A 9,719-nucleotide genomic window follows, 5' to 3' on the forward strand; every position below is an offset into this window, starting at 1 on the left:
CTCAATAGTGCCTCAAAAAGAAGTCAGGAGTAGATATTGGTAGGAGTTTGAACTTTGGGAGACCTAATGGTTTAGGACAGGTCCTTCAAGGCATTTTCTGAGTTGGATTTGGATAAAGTTCATGAGGTAGTATTTTTGGTTCAGTGGACACAGGGGAATAAGTCTTATAAGGAGTTTTGATGAATAGCTGTTTGATAAGTGAGTTTTTTGGCTAAGTGACCAACTCATTGTTCCTAGAGCAGAGATTGTTTGCTCAGATGAGCAAACTATTCAATCAAATATATTGGCTTTTAGAAAATTCCTGGAACCAATAGTGAAGTGATTTATTGGTTTATAGCCTTATATTCTTGGCTAAGAATCTTCTTGAGCAAATAAGAAAGAGTCAGTTGACACAAATAGATCCCAATCTTTGTGGATGCAGGTGGTCTGGGTTCTCAAGTTGAAAGCAGAGGATTTTGTTATAAGGGCTCTGAAACCACTGGGATGGTACGTAGGTTTGAGAGAGGTCAATCAGAAGAAAAGTCAATTTTGACCATATTTCAGGTGCATGCTAAGATTTAAAATCAGTCTAGAACTTCCTTGAATGTGAGATGTATTTTTAACCCAAGTGCATGTATTTTACTGGCTGTGTGTGTGTGTGTTTTATGAAATACAGGACTTTCAGTGTCTTGTAATATTAAGAAAGGAAGCTTCCCATATTCCCATTCACACGTATGACCATGGGGGAAGTTGTCAGTCACTTGGTATTCTGGCTTCTGAGGTCAATTATTTTTTATGATTCTGTGTGCTCATTGCTTGCTCCTTTCCTTGTTTGTGTTGCTGCTATCCTCACTTCACACTTATGATAGTTGAACAGTGCGACCCTTCCTTCCTTCAAGACAACAAGCTTTGATGATCCCAGGAAATCATCAGTGGGTGGCTGGCACCTCATCACAGTTCCTCCTTTTATGACTTGCAGAAGTTTAATCACTATTGGCTTTTGCTCCTACATGGACTAGTTGATATAAAATATAATACTGGAGATTTGACAGAGGAGATTAAGTGTTCTTTGCTTGTGTCTTTCGATCACATTATGGTCACAAATATGACCTAGTGTTAAGCTGAGTTGAATCATTCAAGTGTAAACAGTTTTTGAGTTAGTGAAGGGCTATTGTTGCAGATGGGAACAGGCAAATACCTTTCATTTATAAGAGTTTCAAAGTGATAGGCACATAAAACCAGAGAATACATAAAAGTAACATTTAACCAACTCTGGCAACCCCTAGATTTGGTTGGGGATCTCTTACTGTAATACATGAAATCTATATAACATCTCTTAATACTTTTTCTGGTTCGGATTTGAAACTGATCCCTGTGAGACTGCTTTGAGAATTATTAGTACTACAGGAAGTTAGAAATTTTTCAGTTGATTGTTTTGAATGAGGTGTGGCCAGAGGAATAAGTCATAACATTTTCTAGTTAGAAAGCAAGCTCCTTGTCTAGGAGGTCTCCTCACACACAAGAAAACATGCAGAAAGTGTAGTTAGTACTTGTATTCTCCAGATGTGTGACAGTAAGCACTCTATGCCTTGGAGAATTAACTGGAATTTTAAGGCTGTGCTCTGGAAGACAGATTCTGCAGCTAGGTCCAAGCTTCATTCCATTCCTATTCACTTTCTGGTTCAAAGGCATCATAGAAAGCTTCAACTTTGATTGCTCCCTCCAGTAACACATCTTACTTTTCTTATGTCTCTTAGAGGAGTATACCACAATATATCTGGCTTCTATTATGGTTTTATATTGTCTTTTGTCATCTCATATAATATTAAGGGGCTTTAAGATCACAGACTTGATGCATTCATGCAAATTTTAATAGGTGCCAACTACAGGACAGTTCTGTGATAATTACTAGGGAAATAGAAAGACATCATGCCTGTCCTCAAATAGCCTAACAATTATTTTACTCATGCATTTTACTTCTTAAATCCATCATATCTTATCAAATATACACATACCATAAATACACCTAGTCCTTAATTAGACTGACAAGTGTTGTATAAGGAATGAGGACCTTAAAACCATCTTACCTGAACTAGGATTACTTCCCCTGAGATGAGTTTAGGTACTAAAGTTTAGTACTCATTATACATTTTTACAAATACAAATGAAATAAAGCACAGAAAGTTGTTAGTATAGTTTGTGGAATATAGCATGTGTTCCACAAATGTGAAATCTTGCTAGTCATTATTTAATTTAGCAGTTTATAAACTTCCATAAATATTTTTGGCTTTATGGCCATGTATATAATCCCAGTGGCAACTATTCAACTTTGACATCATGGACAAAAGCAGCCCCAAACAATGTACTAATAAATGGTGTGACTGTATTCCAATAAACCTTTATATGTGAATGCAGGTGGCAGGCTGGATTTGGGGCACAAATCATAATTTTCTGATCTAGTTCAACTTCCCAAATTTATAGGGAAAAAATGAAAGCTACAGCAGAAAAATGAATTATCCTGCATGCCATATACATGCTTGTTTTATTAAAAGCATTACATTTGCTCCATCTTCCTAACAATTCAGTTGAAATGCTAATGGTAACTTTACACAAATCAGGCAGAAATTTCCTGCCAGTTCTCTTAATGGGATTCTCAATTTTGATTTTCTGTCAATAATTGGTTCTAAAATCTAAGGTAATAACAATAACATCAGCATTTGCCTCTCAGATGAAATTGACTTTTACTTCAAAACTGAAAAGACAAAGAAAACTAGATTGTGTCAAATAGAAAGAAGTGAAATCCAGTTTTCATTGACCATTGTCTTCATCATAGGAGAGCCCATGACTTTCCAGTTATTTCAGTCTAAATATTGTTATGCTTCATTTTATATTCTATTTCAAACATTCTGGTTTCCTTCACTTTTGATATAATCATATTTTGGGACATCATTTTTACTTTGGCCACAAGCAGTAGTATTACAGTTAACAAAAGTTCTCATGGGAATTATAATAAGTAAGAAACTGAAATTTTCTTGCTTTGGAAGAAGTCCACTCAGTCCTGCTTCATATCTAGTCTCATATTTATGACTGAAATATCATATGCATGTTGGCAATGGCACTTCACTTTGGTTGCATTGAAAATTCCTCTTCTTTGGAATTTGAGTCAGTTCAGTTCAGTTCAGTCGCTCAGTTGTGTTCGACTCTGGGACCCCATGAACCGCAGCACGCCAGGGCCTCCCTGTCCATCACCAACTCCCGGAGTTCACTCAGACTCACGTCCATCGAGTCAGTGATGCCATCCAGCCATCTCATCCTCTGTTGTCCCCTTCTCCTCCTGCCCCCAATCCCTCCCAGCATCAGAGTCTTTTCCAATGAGTCAACTCTTCGCATGAGGTGGCCAAAGTACTGGAGTTTCAGCTTTAGCATCATTCCTTCCAAAGAAATCTCAGGGCTGATCTCCTTCAGAATGGACTGGTTGGATCTCCTTGCAGTCCAAGGGACTCTCAAGAGTCTTCTCCAACACCACAGTTCAAAACCAGCAACTCTTTGGCGCTCAGCTTTCTTCACAGCCCAACTCTCACATCCATACATGACCACAGGAAAAACCATAGCCTTGACTAGATGGACCTTTGTTGGCAAAGTAATGTCTCTGCTTTTGAATATGCTATCTAGGTTGGTCATAACTTTCCTTCCAAGGAGTAAGCTTCTTTTAATTTTATGGCTGCAATCACCATCTGCAGTGATTTTGGAGCCAATTTGAGTAGTTTGCAGTTAAAATTCCTAACTGACATACTTTGGTATGTCTGATATTTTTAAAAAATTTCTTTATTTTTAATTGAAGTATAATTGATTTACAGACTTTTGTTGGTTTCTGTCAAACATCAACATGAATCAGCCATAGGTATACGTATGTCCCCTCCCTCTTGAACCTCACACTACCATCTCCCTCCCCATTCTACCCTGTAGGTTGTTATAGAGCCCCTGTTTGAGTTCCCTGAGTCATACAGGAACTTCCCATTGGCTATCTAATTTACATATGGTAATGTAAATTTTCATGTTATTTTCTCCATACCTCTCACCCTGTCCTTCTTTCAGCCTGATGATCTTTTCCCCACTTAGTTCAGTTGAGTTCAGTTCAATCGCTCAGTCATGTCCAACTCTTTGCGACCCCATGAATTGCAGCACGTCAGGCCTCCCTGTCCATCACCAACTCCCAGAGTTCACTCAGACCCACGTCCATCGAGTCGGTGATGTCATCCAGCCATCTCATCCTCTGTCGTCCCCTTCTCCTCCTGCCCCAATCCCTCGCAGCATCAGAGTCTTACTTGGGCATAAAAGGAATGGTCTCAATACTGACACAGTTTGTGCACATGATTTTTATTTTTTGTCAGGGAACATTTAACAGGAGGATTCCCGCATGCTATTTTCTATTTCTCAAGGATTCTCTGTTCCTTATCAGTTCCTCTTCCGAGAACCAGTAGAGCTCTACACAGTTCTCAGGACTCAGGTCATAGGATGAGACATGCAGTGACTCTTTTCAGCGTTAGTGACCTTGTATGTATTAGACTATCCATATTGTGGCTATTGATAAAATTTCATCCTGTATAATAGCTGAGTAATCATCTTACTAATGATATATAAGCCTGCATTTCTGCTAATAAAGCACCCTTGCTCCATCAGAGCTTGGGTCCCCGTGTCTTTCTTTCTTTCTCTCTCTCTCTCTCTTTCACTTTCTTATCGTTGATTCCAGACCACCAGGTTCTGGTCTGTTAAAGGGCTGCAACAATTTTTACCTGAGAATATAAAACAATCTCAAGTTCCATTAAGTGAAAAAGTAAAAGAACAGTGTATATGTGGGTTAACTTTTTTAAAAAAAGATGTGTGTGTGTGTGTGCGCACACACAGGATTAAAATACTTGTAAAAATGTTTGCTTGTGAGAAAGCAGACAAGAGAACAGATGATGAGTAAAACATATCTCATTACATTTTTATAATTTAAAAATTTTACTTTGTAGGTGTAAATAATATATTAAAAATTTATGTTAAAATTATACTGATACTCCAATGCCCAAGAATCAGCTTAATCCAAATGATCAGATCAGTCTTTGGGGGTTGGAATAAGGTTTTTGAAATTTAAACTATTGAGATGATCTAAATGACCAGTCAGTTTAGAAACCACTTAATTGTCATTCTCATTTGGTGTTTATTGCCTTGTACCAGACGGTATGTGTGAGAATACATACAGTCACTTTTACCCCCTTAGTTAGAGAAGCATACAGGAGGACTCCTTTTAGCCTCCCAACTAAAGAAGCATATAAGGTAATATCTTATATTTAATTTTCTCCAGAGTTTCCAGCACACAGAGGGTATCCAATGAATATTGTTGATGGCAATCATACAGAAGAATAATTCCCATTCCACTACTATATTTTATTTCAGTGTAAAATAATTTTTAGAACTATTTTAAACATGACAGTATTATGAGAATTAAAAATCACCACTTACAATATATAAAGAGCCAAATATCAACAAATGCCTACAATAAGAAACTCTCACCAAAGGCCATTAGTATGGTTTGTCTGTTAAGGGCAAGTGGTGTGGTTCAAAACTAAGATCATAAGACTTAGTTGAGTCAGACTTCACATTCTACCTGAATGCGTAGAAGCAGAATTGAATACAATAGTGTGTGGTTACTAGATTCCCAAAAGTTCCATTTTATTTAAGACAGCATGCAAAGTCCTTTTCTTGTAAGCAAAAATACTGTCCCCTTCAGGGATATATATGGCACACCCACATTTCCCACTTTTTTCTTCCCTGCGACTCTTACATTAGTATCTGTAGAGATGGCTGATGTGATTGTTAAGGCTATGTGGTCACCAATGAACACCTGATTCCCATCAATTTTCCTCATTTAGATGCCACAGAGCCATTCATTTCCATTCCAGCGTCAAAGCTGTCTGGAACCCTAAAACATTCTTTGATGTTCTTTCCAATCACTCAGGATCGCAATGCTCTCATACACCCTTAACTTGGCCCTCTTTTCATTCCAGTGACCAACACTTTGATGGAAAGGGCTGTCGGTCTCACAGGATACAACCCAAGGAAGCCCTTTCATGTTTCCTTGGGTGTCCCTGAACTATGAGGGAGATGAAAACCTGGAACCTGGAACCCAGAGCTTTGGGATGGTCAAAGCACAGCAATCTTGTGCCATACCTATTTCTATGACCCCTATCTCATAGAGAGGGACATTTGAAGCTCAAAGTATAGTGATTCCCTAGATGTCACATACCATAGGAGGTAATGTGACCTGGATCAGAGCTCAAGTCCTTCCGTACTCAGGAATGACTGAGTGGTTCAATACCCCAGGGTCACTGTCCAGATCAAAGCAGCATCTCTGGCAGGCATTGCCAGGGACCCTCCCTGTTTTCTGTAAGAAAGGTAAAAAGGTGGTGCTGCAGAGAAGAAGGAGATGGCACCCCACTCCAGTACTCTTTCCTGGAAAATCCCATGGATGGAGGAGCCCGGTGGGCTGCAGGCCATGGGGTCGCGAAGAGTTGGACACGACTGAGCAACTTCACTTTCACTTTTCACTTGCATGCATTGGAGAAGGAAATGGCAACCCACTCCAGTGTTCTTGCCTGGAGAATCCCAGGGACGGGGGAGCCTGGAGGGCTGCCATCTATGGGGTCGCACAGAGTCGGACAAGACTGAAGTGACTTAGCAGTAGCAGTAGAGAAGAAGACAGTTACAAGGAGGAGGAGTGAAGGAGTGGGAACAGCAGCCTAGATGATTTTTATAAGCATGATGCATCCCCATGGAGTAATGGAGGCTTTTTTAAAGTAAGACACATGACACTCAGCTTTATTTATGTCTCATGCTTTTTGGAAAGAGAGATCAGGATGGTCCAGATATATTCTATCATGAAATACATAAAAGAGTAAAAATCTTTGGCTACTGCGGTTTTGAAACCACCAGGTACCATCAATGAATACACAGATCTAAACTGTACTGAACACTGCAGTGTGTCAACATTTACCCTTTACAGTGGACCTTTTCCTTTTAACATTTCTGTGCATCCATTTGACATCATTTTCCTTGAGCCCAAGAAATTCTTTTTATTGTTACTTTTGGTTCAGACACTCAGGTGACAATTTATCTGTGATTTTGTTTGTCTGAAAATGTTTGGTTAAACTTCATGTTTTGATGGATACTTTTGTAAGATATAAGATTCTAATATGACAATATTTTTCTTTCAACACTTAAACAATGCTATTGTCTAGTCAGTTGGCTTTTCTAGTTTCTATTAAGAAATACCAATCTTTCTCCTTTGAAGATGATTTACCTCTATTACCTTTGCTCATTTAAGATGAAAAATCTTTGATTTTTAGCAGTTTCAAAATGTATCCACTTGTTATTTTGTATATTAAATTTTATTATTTTTAAAATTTATCCTGCTCAGGGTTTTCTGGGGTTTGGAATCTATGAAATAGATTCATTCATCAGTTCTGGAAAATTCTTAGGCATTAAACATGGAAAACTACTTCTAGCATGTTCTGTGTTTCGTTTTGTTCTGAGAATCCAATTCCAATTGTGTTACAATTTTTTACATTTTCCCTTAAATTCTGTTGTTTTTTAAATTCTTTCCATGGATTAGTCCTTCTTATGAGAAGATACAGAGAAGGCAATGGCACCCCACTCCAGTACTCTTGCCTGGAAAATCCCATAGACGGAGGAGCCTGGTAGGCTGCAGTCCATGGGGTCGCAAAGAGTCAGACACGACTGAAGCGACTTAGCAGCAGCAGTAGCATGAGAAGACAACCTTGAGCATGGGGCTTTTCCTTATAAGAAAGTTAGTATCAATCTACTCATTATTAGAAAAGCTGAGCTTCCAGGAGCATAAACTTTATTTCTATTTTTCCCACAAAGTCTTTGTGTTAGGTGATAAAAACCATGGAAGATTTTTCAAAAGCAGATTAAATTACATCTGCTTTGGGGAGAATGTTTTGAAAATTTAGGATTCATCCAGGAAAAGCAGTATTAGAATACCTATTATTTCATAAATGTAGAACAGATTAAAAGAGATGACTTTATACCAAAGAAATAGTATAAAAGTTCCCATGATTGAAGAACATGGGTCTTAACAGTGAAAGAGGACAGTAAGCAACTGCCACAATGGATGAATAAGACTTGCACTTACGCAAATCATTTTGAAATGTCAGAATCCCAGTACTATGAAGATAACAGCTTGCAGAGAGGCCAGGATTGAGGATAAGAATGGCACTGGAATTCTCATGATTTTCTTTCTTGGAAAAGGACAGGCAGCTGATAAATGACTTTTTTTTTTTTAAAGAAAACACCAGTACCTAGTTTCACAGACTAGTGAGTTGTTTTGCTTTCAAGTCCTTGGGCTGGTGTCTAGAAATCCCATTTTCAAATGACAGTAGTTGAAAGAGATTGATAGATCAGGCACAAAAACAGCTTGAAGCAATGTCACAGAATAGTGAAGCAAATTCACATAATCAGGTTTCACATTTCAGAGAAACCATCAATACTGTCTAGGATATACATAAGTAAAAACACCCTTGTGCAATATCTCACCAACAGACATAGAGCTGTTAATGATACTAAGTGTTGAGGATCCTTCCAACTACAGCTCTTTGCCTTAGAGTTTTTTTCTTAAACAACTTTTATATCCCCAAAGTAGAATAAACACAGTAAGAGTGTGATACTCTTATGGATATTTGAAACATCCAAAATAATACTTTATAGTGCTTATAAAACATTTTACATAACATATATATGACTATATATTTTATTATGTATTATACTAATTAATAGTTTTCCTTCAACACAAAATGTTACTCTACCTTTTTATATTTTGTTATTGAATAGTTTTGAATTGGTTGCGAGTTTCTAAAAGTATTACTCTTCTGTAAAATTTTCTTTTTTTGTTATTTTTCATCTGGATAAATAATCTTCATGCATACTTCATTAGGTAGCAAAGTTCAATTTCTCATTCATTCTTATTCACCAGAGTTATAAACTCATAATTGCATCATGGCCCCAATTTTCTCATTCAAAGTGAAAATGATTGAGCCACATATTACCCTGATATACAGAGTCATATATAGAACTCTCCAAATAATAGCCTTATTTTCATTGTAACATTTGAATTTTTAATCACACTGAGTGCAGTGAGGGGTAAACATTACTTTATTCAGTGTTTCCTATTAGGCCCAAGTTGAAATTAATATGTTTTCATTAAAAAATAATATGTATTAGAGTATATTTTGCATACCATAAATTGAACTGATTCAGAGGTTTAATATGTGCATATTCATGAAATTACTTCTAACTTAAGATATAGCATTTTCATCAACTCAAAGGTTTCCTGTGTACTTTGCAAACTATACCTACACCCACCTGCTTCTAGCTCCAAGCAAACATTGATAGGTTTTCTGTCACTATGGCTTGTTTGGCCTGTTTTAGAACTTCAAACAAATAGTCATACAGTATGAACTCTATTTTGTCTGTTTTTTTTTCATTCAACATAATGGTTTTTATATTTGTGTTACTGTATGCACTCTTGCCTGGAAACTTTCATGGACGGAGAAGCCTGGTAGGTTGGAGTCCATGGGGTTGCTAAGGTCAGACATGACTGAGGGATTTCACTTTCACTTTTCACTTTCATGCATTGGAGAAGGAAATGGCAACCCACTCCAGTGTTCTTGCCTGGAGAA

This window comes from Bison bison, unplaced genomic scaffold (genome assembly GCF_000754665.1).
Source record: "Bison bison bison isolate TAMUID 2011002044 unplaced genomic scaffold, Bison_UMD1.0 scf7180017864136, whole genome shotgun sequence".
In the NCBI taxonomy this organism is placed as follows: Eukaryota; Metazoa; Chordata; class Mammalia; order Artiodactyla; family Bovidae; genus Bison; species Bison bison.